Raw genomic sequence first — 20,051 nt, 5'->3', positions numbered from 1 at the left:
TTGTCACATTGAGATCAGTATTCTTGTAATATTGTCAAAGTCTGGAGAAAATAAGCATTTGGGATTCGTTACACAGAGCACACCACAGGTACCTATGAACTGCCTTCCTCAGGCAGCCCATACTGTGGTGACTCGGGTGTGCTCAGGAGTCCAGGTTACAATGATAACTTCTCTCTTTGCTCCCCCTGCTCCCAGTCTCCAGCAACTTTCCAGCCTTTGTTGTCTTTTCTAGCACTTAACTGACATGGGTATAAATCTTGAGAGGTCTGAGGGACTCTTGAGCACGTTTATCTTCAGTAAAATGTCTCTTTTTTACATCAACCCCATGAAACCCTACTAACCTGAGCTGTGGAAAGCTGGTGGTAGGGATGGAGTATGTGTGTGTTTTCTGAGAACTTTATTACATGTTTAAACACACAAGCGTTATCCTGACTCTACTGAGTCTTTATAACATCTGTTCTTTGCAGGACTCCTGTCCTGAATGACATTGAAAAGTATTTTGCGTTATACAGCTCTATCAAGAAGTAACTTTTAATTTTGTAACTCTTCCCTCTATTCAGCATGGCTCTAAGTGTTTTATTAACATCCTGCTGTTCATAATAGGCAGCAACTAATAAATTTTCATTGTGAGCTCTCTTCCTATTGCCTATATTTGCTAATTAATTTTTCTCTTGTTGTACAACACTTTGGGGCTTTTGCCTTGTGAACACTGGTAATTAAATGTGCTGCTACTTTTTAAGGGAAAAGAAGAAAAGAAGTTAATGACATTCTGTAGCATCTGATTGATTGCAAAACTGAAGTTCCCCTGCAGTAAATTTGTTCAGGTGGAAATCTGTACTGTTAAGGCTTTCGGACTTAGTGGTTATTTGGTGAACATATACAGCAGTATGTGGAATGTACAAATGTATATATATGTTGATTTTTAATTAAAAAAATCTTTTAATTATGTTTGTTGTTGATTCATAGATCTATAGACCCTGGAATGTGAATGGCCAAGCGAAGGGGAAAGGTTTTCCAGTGGTAAATTGAGGATTCATCAGGGTGACTGACACAGAGGGGCAGGTGAAGAGGCTGAATTACACAAGTGCAGGATGTTAATGGAAATAAGCGGATGTTCTTAAAAACCGGTGAATTTTACTTTGGTTTTGCCTCTTACCTCTTCCTTGACTGAACCTGGGTTTTTACAGATTCAGATGAAAGCGACCACTGCCATTACAGCTTTGGAAGATCTTGATCTGCCTCTGTGTAGTCGAAGTAATCGGGCAGTTGCAGAGGGAGTCTGATCAGTGCCAGGTGCATGGACATCCTGGAGCAATATGAACTGAACTACTAAACCATTGAGGAGAAGACCTTGAAACAGAGCTGGTGTTGGTCTGGGAGCATAAGCTGGTAGTTGAGCAGTGGAAGTGAGTGCTGTTTGCAGAGGCACCTCTGGAAAGAGGTAGAAAGGGAGCTTAATTTAAAAAAATAAAAATTAGGGAAACAAAGATGCAAGTGCCACCAAGATTTTATGGTGGTAATTTTTATTACTGGAGCTTCCTAACTCACCCTTAGGATGCCAGTAGCAAAGTTACTGCCAGAGCCTAGCCCATGTTCCCAGGAAAAGGGAATTATTATATCCCTGCAAAATAGAAGTGAGGCTGGCATACTCTGCAGAAGACAGCCAGTGTTCCTCATCTTGCTCCTCACTGCTCAGGGCTAATGGCCCTGGCTTCAGGGCCAAAGGACCAGGTGTTCCCCATTTCCAGTAGGAGGGGCAAGAGCCATCACAGTGGTACTGTAGGACCTACTCATGAGGAAACCCTGGGAAAGGAAGGGTGGTAAGGGCTGGTAAGTAGTCTGTGATAAACCACAGAAACTCATGTTGTCTCCAAGGGGAGGTAGTAAGAGAGGAATAGAAAGGACAAGTACAGACAAGAAGTGTTTAGGACATGACTGCTTTCCAGCCCCACTCTGCCAGGCAAGACAGGCACTAGCAATGCTTCAAGGAACTGCTGGATGCCAAACACAGGTTGCGTGGGCAGTGTAGATGAGGATCAAGTGGGACAAAAATCCAACAGAGTGAGAACTACAGGGAAGAGCCCTTGTTTTGAAGTTCAGGTCTGTGTTCTCTTGACAAGGTTTCTACAGACCTGTCAGGTCAAGTTTGTTCCTTTGGCTGAAGTGAAGGTTGTGGGAACATCGATGGGTGCTTAGGATGCTCTTACAGAGGGTGTTTGGGATGCAAATGTTGGAGTGCAGCACGATGCTGAAAGGAATGGAAAACTGCCTCAATAAGCAAGACTTTATTAGCCAGCAGGAAATACACCCTGGAGAGCCCTGGTTTGAGTTTCCCCAACCATCTATCCATCCAGCCAGTCAGTGGAGGAAAGGTAATGCAGAAAGCATTAAAAAAACCTCCCAAAACGAGTTGTGACTCTGGCACAGTGGGATTTCAGCTAGTTTTGCCTCTAGAAAATGGTTAGAAAATGGTCCATGCTAAATCATCCAGATGGCAACTCCTTCTAAGACAAGTAATCAATAGAGTATAGCTGAATTTAGGTAGAAATGAGTCCCAAAGGTCCAGTTCACTGCACCAGCTGTAGCTGCAGGACAATGTAAGGTCAGAGGCTAGGGCTGCCAACAGAAAGCTGATGGCTGAACGCATGTCAGGTTTTCAGTAGGTAACAAGGCTGATAATAGTTCCTAAAAATCCAATAGCAGCCATGAACAGAATCACCAATGCCTATAATGCCTATAATTGCCAATAAACCCCTAAAGATATTGTCTCATAACCCCCTTGTCAACATTAATTGCTTTGAGTGACCATCCCTGACCACTGGCCTGACCATCCCAATGCATGTTAAAAATCCTAGAAAAATTTAGGCTGGCTGGTTTTTCTGGAGATGGTGTTGTCCAAGCCCAACTTGAAGCAGGGTCAACTTGTGTTAAGTTAGTTTTCTTGGTTTAGACCAGTGCTGACAAGCTTGGAACCAGATTGGGAAGGGTCCAAATGTCTTCTGTTCTTCCCTTTGCCAGATCAATGTATTGCTTAAGCATCCACAGTACTCTCTGGTAGAGAGAGGTAAAGGGCTGAAAGGTACATCTGTCTTGAATAAATAATTTGCTTTGTTGGGGTTTTTGTTTTCTTTTTCTGAATATTATGTAAGGACTGCATAAACAGGGAATTTATAAAAAATAGCAAGCAACTGGTGACAGCTTCAAGATTATGCACTTCGTGTTTCTCTGACCTGGAAGTATATTCAAATAAAATGCAAGTTCTTTATATCTGAAAGTCACAGACAGCAGGAGATGTTCCAATCCCTTTAGTCCCTGTAACATACAAGGTTACTCTGCAGTGTCATGCCAGAAAGCTCCCAGAATTTGACAGAAGTACGGGTTTTTCTACTTGAATCACAAGCAGTTGAAGATGGTGAGGGAGGAGCACAGCATGGATTTGTATCTGCTTTTTGAAAAGATGTTATTCACCGGGGATTTACATTTGCAAAGTGAAGGGAGGTTTTTATTTCTGTACTTGTTTGATCCATCTTTAGGTTTTAACTTGTCATATCTTATTTCAAAGCATCTCTGTGGCCTTTTCTGACACACCGGTTTGTCAAGCAGAAGCTTTAGTGTTCTTGCTTCAAAACCTTCCCAAAAGGTCTTGTTCTGGACAGCAGCCACTCAGTACATCCCCTCTAGATACTCCAGTCAGCATCAGCATGCCAGGAGTACTTCTGACAGCAGTTGCTCATTCTGTAATGGCAGTATGAAAAGCAGAAAAGAAAGGCCTTGGCTCTGTGTAAGCCCTGCTCAGCAATAACAAAATCATATCTATATTTTCAACCCTGTGTTCAGCACAAATCCAAAACACAGCCCTATACTAGCCACTGGGAAGAAAATTAACACTATCCAAGCCAAATCCAGCACAGATGGTCAAAACTAAAAACTACAAACCAAATAAATCTCAATCCCAGAGGAAGGAGGAGTCTCTTGTTAAGCTGCTGTTAATTATCGATGCCTCAATACCCTACACTTTTGCTTTTCCCATCTGCCTCATATCAAATTACAAGAGTGTGCAGTGTTTCATACAAATAATCACTTGTACTGATAACTTGCCTCTCTGTGGAAGGCAAAATGGAGAGATTTTCTTGATTGAAGCCATGTCATGGCAGGATTCAAAGCCAGCTAAAAAGAAGACCTGCCAGGGACTTTTTTCAAAACAAATGCTCCTAAATGCAGCAAGAGGGCTCTGAATGCAAAAGCCAGGCCTCAGGAAATTGTGAGCTAGAACAATTTTAAAATGGAAAAAGCTCCTGGGTTGTGTGGGGAGAAAGTTTTAAAGGTTTGCAAGCAAATTCCCTACCTTGTGTCTTGTCAGGTCAAGTTTTGACTTTGTGTCAGAAGAAACTTCAGTGACTTTTTAAATTGTAAAGCCCCCTCCACTCAGCCCCTTCACACTCCCTTGGGAATGAACCACGCTGCTCCAAAACAGGGGCTGCCCATCTCTGCTCTGCCTACAGGCTTCTGTTGGTCCCTGGCCATCTTCCCTTACTTGGCTGCACCTTGTTCTTTTGTGTCTTCCCAGTTGAAGAGCCATGTGGCTTTCAGGGCAGTGCAGGCTGTGTCCCACCTGAGGGGCTAACTCTGCCTCTCTGGTTTTGACCACTTTTCCTCTCCAGACTCGTAGCAAACATTGTGCAGTTTGCTTCATTTTACCCTCTAGCAGCAAGATTTGGGCCTGAGAGGAATGGGATGAGGACTGACAGTGCTTAATGTCTAAACAATTATTTACAAGAATAATATTTGTGAGATGCCTTCGACTTCATTTTCATTCTTTCTCATCTCCAAAACACCAAACCAATGAACCCTTCCTGCCAGGGCATGAAAGATATTTGGCAAATGTGCAGGGACCTTGGATGTTCCTCAGTTCTCATGTCCAAGTCCCTCTAGATCTAGCCTGAGACCCTGGCAGCAGCCTAACAGAATAGTCAGTAGCATTTGCTAACAGAGTAACAGGCAGCTACATCTGAACTTTATTGCTTTTATGCCATCAAGATAACATCAGAACACTAAAGCTGCCCAGCCTGTTTGGGCAGTTCTCTTCAAGTTCTCTTCATTTTTGGGCCTATTCAGACTGACCTCTGTCTCTGGTGGAGGTAAACTGAGAGAGGTGGAGGAAATTATATTTATTCATCATGTCTTATCTAGATACTTGAGATCTGGCATGCTACCTGCAGCATGGGGTCAGACCCATTGCAGAAAACTGATAAAATGTCTTGTTGAAGTAGTCCCAGTAGTGGAAATCATAAAAAAACCTAGCAGCTTTGATATGCTTATTTTATGCCTCATCACCTGCCATTGCTTTGCAGAACTGTCCCCCTGCTGTTGGAGCGCTGGGAATGCTCTAACATACAAAGAGCTTTTTTTCCCATCCTTTGTAACATTTGAGAGGAAGAAATCTGTACCCAAGGTAGAAAAGGATCTTATATTTCTTCTCAAATACTGTCATGCTCTACCTGGGAAGTGATAGTGGCAGTGCTAAAACTGTGCTCATGCTGACTGTACTTTCCAGTAGGTAATATAACGACAATGTGAAGAAAGCACAAGGCACTGGTACAAGTGTGAGTCCTCTCCAGTATAACCTGTACTTGCCAGTACAACTTTGCCCACTGCAGGTGCTGCAGAGAGCGAGAACTGGCTCCAGCACTGTGGTGAGCACATAAGTTGGAGGCAAACGTACCACATACTCAGGTGTGCAGCAAAGCTGGTTACAAGGCTGTCCTTCATTTGACCTTTTCCCATGAAAGGTTTCTTTCAGCCACATCCAGCAGTAGGTGGGAGGCTGGGCACCCAAGGGAAGACCTGTTCAATACCTTCGCTGCTCTTCTAAAGGCGCACTAACAAAGAGATGCACTGGAGACTAGTACCAAATTTAGTCTCATGCACCCTACAGCAGAACAATAACAGTATTATAAGAAAAATAAAGATTGATTTGCAGCATCCAGCCTACTTGGTGATGCCCAAAACAATTATTCTTGACTAGAGTTGTTTCCTCAATCGAATTACCCAGCCTGGCCTCAGGAGCAACATGTTTCTACTTGTTCTTATGGTACCAGTGAAGGTCATTGAAGAAATCCACACAATCTAAAAAAGACTGGCAGCTTTGTCTTTCACAGCATAAGGAGGTGCATACCACACAGGGGTGATATTTATTCTGGTCCATGCTTGTCACTCGATGTGGTTTCTTACAAGAAAATATTAAAACCTGAGTATGAGCCCCAAAAGATGAGTACATTTTTCCTCTCATGTAATCATGGAGAATAAATTTCCAGCCTTAGCTGGAAAAGAGCACTAACACTACAGAGTTATGCTTCTCTTCCTCCTCCCTGCTCCTTGCCCTAGACACCTTCAGGACATTTCTATTCCTTTTGCTATCTCTCGCTACCCTATTTTAAAGTGGATTGTCTGTAATCATGCAAACTCCATTCCTGCGCACTCAACACATAAAGCTGATTAATTCACCCTTTCTGAAATTATGCACACTGCATCAATATGCTATCTAGTGTTTCACCTCTTAAATAGTGTTGTAAAAAAGGCCACATTACATTATCCCATCAATTGTACTTTGGAAACACTGAAAAAAACCCACATACACAGAAAATGTCAGGGATCTCATCCAAGTGCCCTGAGCTCACAAGGCTGAGTTTAAAAACAAACTTGTACCTGAATAATGCCAGTTTTAAGTAGTTATGTTTATTATTTAAGGTTCAGCACAATTCAGATTGGTTTTTACAGAGATGCAGAAGAACAGCTACAACAGAGCAAGAGACCCAGGAGTGTCTGTGCCGGGTCAGTGTACACAAGCAATCAGAAAGGCAGGGAGAGGGAGAAACACTCCAAAGAAAAACTAAGGAAGGAATCAGCACAATGTACCTTAGCAGATGAATTATGAAAACAGACTAAAAAATCCAGAGATAAGGTTGGAGAAGGATAGCAGAATGGCGAAATGAGTCAAATTCAAGGTGAAAGAAAAGGAAAGGCAGAGGAAAAATAAGATTATGCAAGTATCCCCCAGTGCCCACCCAGATTTTAGGACTACCTTCCTGGCTGGAGACACCCACACATGCTCCTGGAGTGTTGGGAATGATGCTCCTCAGAGTCAAACAAAATCTCTGTCCTGCCGCTCCCCTCCTTACCTACCCTCTTCCCCTTGACTCGTCCCACCTGCAAGTCTTTGGCCACACTCTCAAGTGCAGCAGTTCTCTCATCACTTTGACCTCTCTGTGCTGGTGGCTGGAAAGGGACAGAGACTGTACCTGACTAAAGGCTTTTTTTTTTTTTTTCATAAAACCAACTTTCTAATGAATCTGCCTGGTAAAACTTCGCTGCATTACTGACTTATTTACAACTTTAAAATATATACAAAAAGGACAATAACAAGCCTACTTAATGATCATGAAACAGACTTAATGCCAGGTAATCACTGCACCTGTACCAAAAGGCAGAAGGAAAAGTATAATTAAACTCCAGAATTAGAAAGAAGAGGAAAAACAGTCTAATAATAGCTACTTCACCAATAAACATAAAGGTTATAAGTGAAATCCCCAGAATTTCAAAGTCAAAATATATTTGTAAAAGTGAAAAGATTAGAGGCAGAAAAATAATAATCAGACGGCAAAAGGTAAATAATCCATTAATCATGCACAGCTGCTGAAGTGACTGAGTGAGCAGGATGCTGGTTGGGCTGTGGAGCAGCAGAGGCGATGCCTGGCCACAGCCAGCATGGCCAGCCCTGCTCCTTGAGCAAAGGTGGCACCTCTTGCCTACAGCAACCATTGCCTGCCAGTAGGAAAGAAACAGAGTAATTAGAAACAGGCACTAGAAACAGTTCCTATGGGAAATGCTGTGCTTAAAGGGGAGAAGCATATGGTAAGAGGCAGAACTCAGCAGGCTGCAGCTAGACAGATGCTTGTGGAAAATCAAGCATGACTGCAATGGCAAAAGCTGCAGGCTAAGGAGTGTTAGCCAGCCTTGTAACCACTGGCACGGCACCTTCACTTTGCCATTCACTTTTTTTCTGTTTTCTTCTTTTGAAAACAATCTGCAGGGCACTGATGTGCATGAAAAAGAAGGATATTGTCTTTACACTGAGGTTAGCAGCTGTGGTCAGCTTGCTGCATTTATTTTGGATACATTTGAGTTTTAAATCTGTAGGGCCAATTAATGCTTTTAGTTCTCCTCCCCTGTCAACTTGTGCAGAACAGTGCCCATGGTCAAACATTTTCAGATCCATGGAATAAACAGACTCCAGTGCTGCTTCAGGCTTCAGCACAGCATTGTCTGGCCCCTCGGCACAGGCAGTGATGGGCATAATGAAAGAAGCTCCCTCACTTCCTGCTGGGAAGAGCTGGGAACAGCTGCTGCCCTGGTGCCTGTACCACTGCATCCCTGAGTGATAACCTCCAAGATTATTTGTCTGTTGGGGCAGCCTTTTGAAATGAGAGGTGTCTATTGAAATGAGCCATTCTATTTTACATTTTCCTGAAGTAGAGGAGGTGTCTATTCCACTGTGGGTGTAGTTTTTGGTCACCCTTCCTTGGTGTCTCTCCTGAAGTGGTTCTCCCTGGTCATTTAAATAGAATGCAGTGTCTTGGCTCAAGGTCTGCTCTTGCTATGACACTCACTGCAGTTTGAGTTCATAAACTTTGCCTGTTTTAAATGTCAGAGGTGAGAGATACCACCAGAAGGGATCTATGGATACAATAAGGCAGAAAAAAATGTTTTAAAAAAAAAAAAGGATGATATCAAGCTAGGAGTGAAATCGGGTCAATCCTGTAAGACCTTGTTCTCTAGGTCTCAGAGAATAATGCCTTTGGATGAATTAGAGCATATTTACAAAAATACTTCCTCATGCCTATTTTTGGTCTAAAGTCACAATAAAGGGGCTGATCCTTTTATTGGATTTCAATGCTGAGATGCACAGAGAACCCTCGTTTAGCAAAGCACTTTCTTACATGGAGAAGCAATATGATATTACAGGTAAGAATCATGGAGATTTTGCTCTAAAGAAGGAAAAGATCTGGACTTGGGAAGGGAAGGTCTTTGGCACAAGAGCAGTCAGTGTTTTCTCCTGAAGAGAGTAGTTCCTTTGAGTAGCAATGCAAGATTATATATTTTAATATATATTTTTTGCCTCAAAATTCTCTGGACTCTTTAAATATGAAAAAGGTGAAGCTGATTTTCATGCTTGTTCTTGTGCTCAAAAGATGCACAGGGAGCCATTGAGAACCATTTGAAGAAACATTTTCGGCTTTAGACTACAAAGTAAACAAAGAGAAAATGGGTTTACTTCTGAGGCAAGGAGTTTAGTAGCTCTACCTTAACTCTAACACTGCAGAGATGTGTTCCTGAACAGAAGAATCACGCCACTGCAAGAACACCTAACAGGCTACTTGAAGGCCCACAGAAGTCTCTTTAAAAGCTTTTAAAGATACCTTTTCAAAGACACTTTGGTGCTTGGACTAAGAAGTCTGCAAATGTGTCAAATTAATTGATGACTGTTAATTTAGATCCCCCTACTAGCACACAGACATATTTGTTCTCAGTCTAGCTCCTGGATATTCTCCCTACTAATGCTTAAGGCAGAGCAGATCATTGAACTGAGAGCTGAAAAGAAGCTTCATTTCTATCTTACAAATTGTACAACAATATGTAACCAGGAGGTGCCTCATTTTATCCACCTGTCTGGTTCATTCGCAAGCAAGTCTTAATTAAACAGCCATCTTAATTTAGATGGCCTTAGGAAAATGATTTATAAAAAAATAATTTAGATGGTTTAGAACAAAGAAAATTGCCTAATTTAAGGAGTTGATAAAGAAATTGTAATAATGAAATGAAAAAGAAAAAAGAAAAAAACCACACCACACCCACTACCTTGAAAGCAAAGCTTCCCTGATTGTTTTTTAATTGGTATTAGCATTGCTGTACTAAGTTGGATCTCTTTTCCAGAGAATTGGAGCTATAGGGGGTTACACTAAAAAACATTTTGAATTGAAGATTCAGAATAAAAAGTATCTTTAATCTGTTCCAAATAAAACTGAAGCATACAGACCTAAGAAGCAGCTATGCTAAAACTGCCAGTGTTACAAAGCCACAGGTGAACATTTGGTGTTATACTCTGCTGTAGGGTGGCAATGCCGCTACAATGACTATGGCAAAAAAGGTCTGATTAATTGCAACAGCTGTGTTTTTCCTGCATGGTTCAGATGGCAGCTTAATAAACTGTTCCTGTGCTGGAAAGCAGGAAAGTAGGACAGTGTGGGTTTCATCTGTGTGTGTGTTCCCTTTCTCAACAAACTAACAGAAAAATATGTGGTGAAGCAGTTTAAGAGGAATCTATTTTTTCACTGAAAGACTCATTCAAATAACTGAAATTTCATCATAAACAAAGTAACACAGAGAAGTATTTTTTTCCATTTTCAGGACTGCATGTCCTAAGTTTGTATGATTAATGTCAGTGCAACAGAAACTTGTTTCCATGGTGCTTTACTAGTACTCAGCCACTACACATTTATATTCAACAATAATTCCTAAGCCTACTCCTCTACCTGTGAATGCACAGCAAACCTCTTCTGGTAGCTCTAGTAACCTCTTCTAGCTCCATTAACTTTGTCCACTTTTCTATCACTTCCCCGAAGTCCTTTCATTCTGCTGCAAATAATTCCCATGGAAGATGACCTATGCTCAGAACTGGATTTTCATCCTTGAATAAGGGCCCATGCAAATGAGATGCTCAGCTAAGTAAATCCAACTTGCTAAATACCAGTAAAATAATGTCATGGAAACAGACTCCAATAACCTGCCTTTGCTTTTAGTCACCACTTGTCAGACATGATCACAACAATAGCAAATTAACTTCAGGGAAAAAAAACCTGACAGGGCAAAGATACTTGGGCAATATTCAAATGAACCACTTAACCTTTCGGAACTAAAAGCTTCCTGCAATAATGACACATTAGTCATTAACTCAATATGTGCTTTGTTAAATATTAGACAAGAGCTCACATTCAATTTAGCTCTCACATATACTCAGCGACAAAGAGCCATCTGTGTCAACTACAATCTCCAGGATGGGAAGTGTGCTGTGAATGGCACTCCAGCCTCGTAAAGCTCTGGTGTATGGGGAAAAATACACAACAGCCAGTACCTAATGGGAAAAGGTGATAGAGAAAGGAGAATAATCCTCTTTATGGTGCTATATGCCCTCCTCAGTGCTATCCATCCTGTGCAAGCACAAACTGAAATAAAGAAGCTCCACCTAGCTCGTGGGTAGGCAAGGAAAGCTCTGCCCAAAGTAGGGTATTGCCTGTGCTGTCTGCAGGGCTTCAGGAACAGATTTCATCATCTCACTCCTTTAACTGGCAGCTGCCACTCACCAGCTCACTGGATGGCACAAGCATAGTACCAGAAGCAGTGCTTGCATAAACTCCTGAATCATTGACTCAGGGGCACTGGGGAGAAAAAGCTGAAGAGAATAATGACATTAAAATATTTGGCCGGTTAAGCATGTGGACACAAAGGCATCATGAGTGGGACCTACATGCAAATTGTGTTGAATTCCTTCACACGTAAAGGAAAAAAAGGAAGACTAGATTTACTGTCTGTCAAAAATTCACTTTTGTCTTCTCGTGTTCAATGCAGAAAATTGCTGTGTACTCCCCCTACCGGGTGGCCTTTGCTAGCCCTTACTGGCTCTCCATTCACCTTGACTGAAATGCAGTTGATAGTTGGTAGATAATGTCAGCTGGGCTCCATATGTTCTCCTATGTTTCATATGATGTATAAAAAACATCCTGAAAGATCTCTGCTGGTCACCTGATGTTAGCCCAAAGCACATTAGTAGACCTTCAAACAAAGGTTCTTCAAAATACCAAAGTCTGAATTTCATTTATTGTACCATAAAAAAAAAATTCAAGATGAGCTTCTGAGCTATAAAATGTTCCATTTATTTGTTTTAAACATATATATCAATATACTTATAATATTATTAATATCATAATAATTTGTGTTAAAATGAGAAACATTATTTTTCTGTCATCACATGTATTTCAATTGCTTGAAATTTTTCTTATTGTTTCACAAGAACTAAGAAAGTGCTTTAGACAGCTCCTGACCAAGACACAGTACAAGTGTCATCTTGTTTAGCTTTAATGATATTGCTCTGGGCAAGGTCAGCTATTTCATATTGTTCTGTCAAGAAAAGAAAACATATAAGCAATAAGATTTGAAAGGTATCAGGCCTTCTGGGAATCCTCCCTGTAAGGATCACTACAGCAGAGTCTCAACAGGAAGAGCAACAGAAATATGTGGTCAGAGGAACAAGCTTCTATAGCATAAATTTATACTTTCATTTATTTCCAAGTCCTTTAGACTCAAAGAAATGTTTTTACAATTTCTACTGAGCTCTCTATAGAGGGTTTCTCATCAGTACTTGAAAATTCAGGTGATTCTTTATTTGTGACCTATATCCAAACCCATAACAAAGTAAAGTAATTCATATTCAAACAGCAACCCAATGAAGTTTCTGGAAGTGACAAGTTTTACAACTAAATCCCTCTACTGTAAGCCATGATTTCTATATATTTTGGGTTTCTGTGTGAGCTAGTTGCTCTCTTCTTTGCAAGGACAGAGATAAGGTCTAGTTGGAAATCTTGGAAAGTCTACAGAAACTTTGTGGTTGTGAATCATAGAAGTCTTCAGCTCGTGTCTTCTACTTGTGCTGGAAGATGCCAGAAACACACACATTTTGGAAAACATCGAGAGAAGATCTGCTACAATTTGTCCTATATTTATTACTATGAAAATTTTTCTAAACTACTTCTCTACAGTATCTTGCCAGATACAGTGAAGAGCTGAGAATACATTAAATGCCAAAACATAAAGCTGAACAGTTCTTGTCACAGTACATTATGATATGATGATAGTGCTTTTTCTGAATTGTTCCATTAGAAACGCTATTCTAAGGGGAAAAAACCCTGGTTAGTAGTCAAAATATTAGGAAGAATTCTTAGTAAATGACACCTTTAAAAGTCTACTAGAATAGCTATGGAGACTGTACATATATGGAATAAAAAAACCCCAAAACAACCCCAGATAGTTTTATTCTAATATCTGTCCATACCTGGGTTTAACTGAAAGATTCAATCTGCATTAGTACTGTATAGGCGAACAGAGTCAAGGGAGGAAAAGATACATTTTTTAGAAATATTTATGGACTTGGACAACAATATATAGTGTTAAAGGTAACTACAAAATGAATCCATAGCTGAGGATACCTGCTTATACTAAGAAATACGAGCAGGCCCCAGACCCACAATGAGAAGCTGTGGAAACATCAATCTGACTTCAGCCATAGCCATTACATGACTACACAAGCAGGACCTGAAACAAACGTTAATCCCACAGGTTTTACTCCAGGTGACAAATGGGAACAGTGAGTTTTAATCACTCACACTGCCTCATGCCCACGAGTTATTTGGGTTATGGTGACTGGTTTTACAGATGCACAAATTTCTGTTCCCTATTATCATAGCACATGGCATTGAATGCAGAATCACAAATATTGAAGTTCGGTAGCAAAGACACATCAGATCCAAACAGATTTCTCCCATACCTGCAGATATCCTCTCCTTCCTGGAGAAAGAAAAGCAAAGCTCTACTGTCAGAGCCAGCACAGGATGGTTCTTGCTTGTAGATATGTTGCAGGGTCAAATGCCAGGGAATCTACAGATACTGTCCCTCTGCATTATAATGCCTTGTCAAGCTCTCAGAGAGCACTGCCAGGCTCGAGGTTGAGCTGTGGTCAAGATCTTCATGGGTGTGAAATACTGAGACTTGGAAACTACACACAGCACTGTCATGGCAGAGTGCTGTCCCAGTGTTGTGGGATGTAGCTGGTTAACAAATATGGCTGGTGTCCTAACATCAACCCTTTTCACTCAGGTTATTTCAAGTGAAGGGTTTGAATCAGAATTCTGGTTTATTACTTAGGTTCTGGGTGTTTTTCCCATTTAACAAACCAACGCCCTCCCCAGCTCCATACACACCCACACACATCCCAATCTGTTGGTTTAATGCAAGAGCAAGGAGGAGACTGTAACTCTGGAGCGCTTCCCTTCACATTCTGCCTTTCTCTGTGGAGTAGAGCCACCTTCCCTCCATGTCTCCCTTAGAGTCTCCAAAATAAAGTTTTTAAAGTTCACTGGCAGCTGCACAGTTACTTTTCTCACCAACTGGCAGAGTATCATTTCTCTTACAAACTCATATTCATGTATAACACTTGCAGAAGGGCCTCCTTTTATCTCCTCTTACTTAATCCACAGCTCTGTATTGTTTCCCTTCCCACTGTACTTGGCCTGCGGCCTGCATTGAATGTTGTGCCTGAGAACCAGTTCAGGCACTGAGCTTAATATCCATGGAAACTCTCTGTCCAGCCCTTCCCAACTCCCCTCTGAAACTCCTGTTGAAAACTGCAGGCTGGCACTACACTATAGCAATTATTATCAACTGATGCTTTAAATGTTGGTGCTATAACTGCATCACTGGTGATGCAGTGGGAAAGAGCATACTGCAATGAAACCAGGAGAGCAAGGCCAACCTTCCTCTTCAGAAGTAAACAATACAGACTTGAATTGATTATCAGCAAATTTTAGCTCCTGTGACTCTTCCTCCCTCAGTCTCAGCTGGGGACTGACTGGGCTGCTGGTAGAACAGGAAACTGCTCCCTCTCAGTATGAGTGGGAGAGTGGCCCGAAGCAACAACAAGTGGAACGTTATATCCCAAACAGGGGTCATGCTTGGACACCCAAACTCATTAAACAGTAAATACCTCAAGAATGTGGTCCAAGTTACTGAATTTGAGGTGTTTTTCAAGAGGCTGTAGAAGCCTCTCCGTATGATTGGGAGCCTCGGAGGCTTTAGAAATCAGAACTGCAAATGCCAGTTGCCTTTAGGGGCACAGGCAGTGCTGTAGCCAGGGCATCTCTGCAGATCCCGTGTGCTGAGTGCCAGTATCCAAAATTTTGGTGTGCACAACACCCACCTTCATCCTCAGACTTGCTCTACAATCTCCGAAACTCTGATAAGCCCTGACTGAAGGGACTGAGCAGGGAAAGATCCCTTGACCATGTCAGTTGGACTGTGAGGCATTCCATGGTCATATCAGGAGCCCTTGCATGGTAGAGGTGGGAACAACCAGAAACATCAGCTGCCCAAACAAGGTGGGAAACAAAGGATAAACAGTTATCCTTTGTAGGCTTAGTAAACCATTTACCTGAATTGCAGGGCCAGTGGAGTAGTACCATTTGTGAATCACAGCCTTAGCAGAATGGTACCAGCATTACTGCACTCCAGGGAAACAGCCCAGTGGTTACCGACTTGGGTTATGGCCAGGATGGAAACTTACTGATTACTAAAGTCAATCATCTTGTGACCCTGTAAACAGTGGCCTCAGGGGAGGCCCTTTGAGCTCTCCTAAGCTGCAGCAGGATGTGCCAGCACCTCCCTTAGAGCTCACAAACCCTCAAGCTTGTGATACGCAAAGAACCATCATGGATGATAAGGTCCATGTTGATTTTTCCCCCCCCCATATCTCCATGCTCCTCAAGGTGCAACACTTGCCTCTTGGGAAACACTAAGGGATTTGATGTATTTCACTGAACCCGAGAGGGATTTTTGGTAGGTTCCTTTACACACAAATAAATAGGTGCACACACCGTTTTACCTGTGTGCTTCTGAATAGATTATGGTATGAATGTTACTATCTCAAATCTAGAGCTGTCATCATTATAATTGTAGTGAACCCTATGGAATCCTTTTGTAAATGTTAACCTACTCAATGATTAAGTGCTGCTAAACCCTTTTGCAACCTTATCTTTGCATCCATATCCTTTGCACCCCTACCCCTTTTGTATTCCTGGCTTCCATGCAAATCATTCCAAATTTCTTCCAGCTTTGATCTTCCTTTGGATGCTCTAAGCTGTGTAGTAAGTAATAGATTAAACCATGCCATCAAACTCTTCTAAGTCATATTTTCACAAAATCATATTAAACCCTGCTTTTGCCAATACCTTTGACTTTAATACCTTAAGTGGCCAAATCACTCATTTGTGACAAACATTTACCACAGTAAACTCAAACAGGCCCAGAGGAGGATTTCAAGCGAGGTTTTCCACAGCTTTTCAATGAGTTTGTTGCTGATTTCTGAGCTGCTCAGAGATCATAACCAGCACCAGCTGCCCCCAAGAGGGACCTGTCTCCCGTCCCTGCACCAACACTTCCAAGGAACCTGGCCAGGACCAGACCCTGGCCGCTGGCCAGCTCCATGGCCATGGGGTTTGTTGGGTGACTTCCACAATGGTCTGCTGGAGGAAAGGAAGCCTGTCTGTGTACATAACTACATATACCTGCACAGAACATTTGAAAAGAATTTTGCACCTGGCTTGGGACATTCCTGCCAGTCCTCAAATCAAAAAAGTTGCTCTTAAAAAAGGTGGGTTTCAACTTTTGCACTTAAATGTCCACTATATATTTTATCAATATATGTTCATATATAATATAATATATAATATATATTGGCATGTTCAACACATATGTATGATTTTGTATTCTCTTTTATATGTATATATACACATATGCACCTATATGTAACTATATAATTATCATTCTTAATGACTGATTCCTACAGGGCAGCAAAATAGGCATTATGTGTTGTCTCATATCATTGTAACAAAGTTCTTCCAGATTTGGGGAGGGGAGAGAGTGGTGAGAGGAGAGGGAAGAAGAGAGAAACTGCGTGTGAACATTTTTGTTTGAGGGGATTGAAGGCATTTAAGGGACCTTTACAAAAATCACATTTAAGAGACCTCTCGTTCATCTTGCAAATAGTAGAAGAGCTTGCAGGAAATGATAATTATCTCCTACTACCACTTGCTGGTACACTATAAAATATTCTTTTAAAATATCTAATGCGTTGAGGTGTGTCAAGTAGCTTTTTCACCACATGATGTGTGATAAACAGGATATCTCTCGTAATCAGAAATCTAAAGCATGCGGGATGTAAAGATTAAAAGAGCAGTGTTTTTCCTTAAATGAATGTAATCAATGTGCTTATTAGTTTGCTGCAGCAGAAGGAGGGAGTGGGTGGGTGTTTCAGAGTTGGCACATGTCTATTTGGCAACAGTGAATAGCCTGAGTGTTTATAGAGAGAGCTCTGTGGAATCCCTAGATTCTGCAGATTTTCTTACCAATTTTGTCTCAGATAATTAAGGATTTTAAATAATAAAAGAAAAAGTTAAAGAGGAAGTATGAGCTCCAGCTGGATCAAATAAAAAATAATAAAAAAGAAAGAAGGGTTTTTAAATACTCAGTATTGCCTTAAAACTAAAAATCAGCACTAAGGCACAATTTGGCTCTTAAAAGTAACTATGGAAAACTGGCACCTGCTTCCTCAACAGATCTACTCTGTGGATGTATCCAGAGATATATCTTCTTAAACTAGTGATTAAAAAAAGTTTCTACAGCTGTTTGACCTGCAAGATACAACCCATAAATGGGACAGGACTGAGCTGGAGACTTTCTGGTCCAGATGTGGCCAAACTGCATCACTGTATTGATACTGCAAGCAACAACCCCAACGTCTAGAAATCCCATGCTCTTCTGCAAGTAAGGATAAAATGTTACAGCAAGCCTAAAATGAAAAACATATGCAAGCTTTCACAAATGCAGATGAGTTGCCCTTTGGTTATGCCTGGGAATAAATGTGGCAGATGTCTAGTTGGGACAAAGCTTCCTTTACCCGCCTGGTGAGCAGGTCAACTGAGGCTTAGGCACAGCAAGTGCATCATCTATGGAAGGAAACTTCTTGCTGCAACAAACTGGCAACAGCATACTGCCTCTTTCACACACATACACAAGAGCCAGCTCAGCCACTGCTGCTGCCATCACAGAGGAGGTGAAGACACAGAGAAAGGATATAATTCAGTTTTGAGGAATGATACGCTGCCACCTCAAAGCAGTGGTCATTCATGGTACCTCTCCAGCACTGCTAGTGGCAGCAGAAACAAAAGGTCTGATGCACCCTCCTGCCTCTCCTTTCCTCCTTTCTGTACCCAGCTTCACATCCTAGAAACACAATTCTGCTTCATCTACAGCTCCAAAAAGCCATAGGCCAGTTTTGAACACCAGATAAAAATTGTGCAGCCATATTAGGTTCAAAAAGTCCCAATAGCCTGTTGAACTGAGCCCTTGGGGGTCTGGTGGCCAACCTGGAGCATGTAAAGAGGTAGCACTGTTCTTCTCTGAGAGCAGCATCTCTGGTGCCATCAGACACAACTTGACTCAGGACACAGCACAGGGGCTGCAGCATGAGCTGCAAGCTGCTGAGGACGGACAGACAGGATCAGGGCAACTGGCATTAGCACGCTCTTATTTGGATTCTCTGCTCAAAGCTTGGACTCCTTCATGAGCCAAACAGACCTCCAGTGCCATTCCCAGTGTTCAAGTATTACCAAATTCCTGCAGCCCATGGTCAGGTAGTAAGAAATTTCTCTGTAGTCCCATACAAACTCTGGAAAGGAGCAGGAGCTGAACTATGTGCTAGTCCAGCACCATAACAGCTCCTTAACTGCAATTTTATTCTGAATTGTTCTAGTCTTTATAGCTATATGGCTTCCCTAGGCCATAACTATAGCATAGTTATCAAATTAGCTCATGGAATACTTTTTTTTTCTTTGATCAGAAGGAATAAACTCTCTTCCCTAGTTCTAATACATATAATATATGTGTATAATACCTAGATGTATATGAGAGTGTATGTGTATGTACATGCATATAATACGCTGATCAAATACTATTTTATAATGAAGTGTTAATGTCTGGTTGACCACAATCTGTGTCCTACTTGTACGATCACTAAAAGAGACTGAAACTCTAGGGCAATGTATTATTTTGCCAGTTATATGAAATTAAAAGCTAAGTAACACTAGCAGCTATTTAGAATAGGGAAAAATCTGTATATTGTAGAGATATATCTTGTTTTGCCCAGTCAGTGACTAAATGAATTAGATGATATTCAATTATAAAAACCTAAAATGCACCTACTAGGTGCACTTTGCCCTTTTTTCTTTTTAAATTTAATATTCAAAAGTTACACTGAGCCACTAAACCATATAACACCATGCATTATGTGCAGTCATAATTCCCACATCACAGCTCTACCAGACCCCCATTGAGGAGGCTCCTTCTCTCCTGTGAGGCCAGCTCCTCCTCAGACACTGGCAGCCTCCTCCTTTCCCCCCCAAAATAAAGATGATGTGCTTTTATACTCTCTCCAGGAGCCACTTCCGTGCACTGATATCACACCCAACACCACTTTTAAGTAATCTTTGCTTTAAGACCATTGCACTGAGGCACCTCCCCACTTGGAGGCATCCTCCCACTTGGGGAAACACCAGCAGGGATCCAACAAGGAACACCTAAAAGGCCTGGCAAAGCTTACAGCTCTTTCACAGTGTTCAGCATTTAGTGCTGCATTGAAATGGGTATTTACAACTCTAGAGACTTTGCCAGCTTTTGGCCTCACCAGACCTGTCTGGTTAACAGCTGCAGAGAGTGGAGGAGCTTCTTGGCTTAGGACAATTCTATTCGGTAGGAGAGGGAGAAAGGACAAACCTCCACCCCATTTGCTCTCCAGTGAACTGGGAAATCTGAAGAAGCTATGGCAGGAGTGCAACCCATAAACTGCATTGTGCCATGTGCATTGATGGGAGGATAAAGATTGGATCTTAAATCCTTAAAAACATAAGGGCCTGATGTAAGGGGCCATGAAGTCCATAAGGTTTCCACTGACTTTGGATCAGGTCCTGAGTGTAGCACACAGCAGGATATTATCCTTAGGCAAGACCAGAACAAATGCCATCTGGAAGAGTCAGGCTGAGGAAAGAGGTGTTTGCTCATCCTGAGCTGTGAGGTACATCCTGGATCCTTCCTCCATACACATAGGGTCTGGATAG

The sequence above is a fragment of the Manacus candei genome, unplaced genomic scaffold (assembly GCF_025592945.1).
Source record: "Manacus candei isolate 608988 ecotype Guabito, Panama unplaced genomic scaffold, ASM2559294v1 h1tg000069l, whole genome shotgun sequence".
NCBI classification, from domain to species: Eukaryota; Metazoa; Chordata; class Aves; order Passeriformes; family Pipridae; genus Manacus; species Manacus candei.
Note: the sequence above shows the minus strand (reverse complement) of the source record.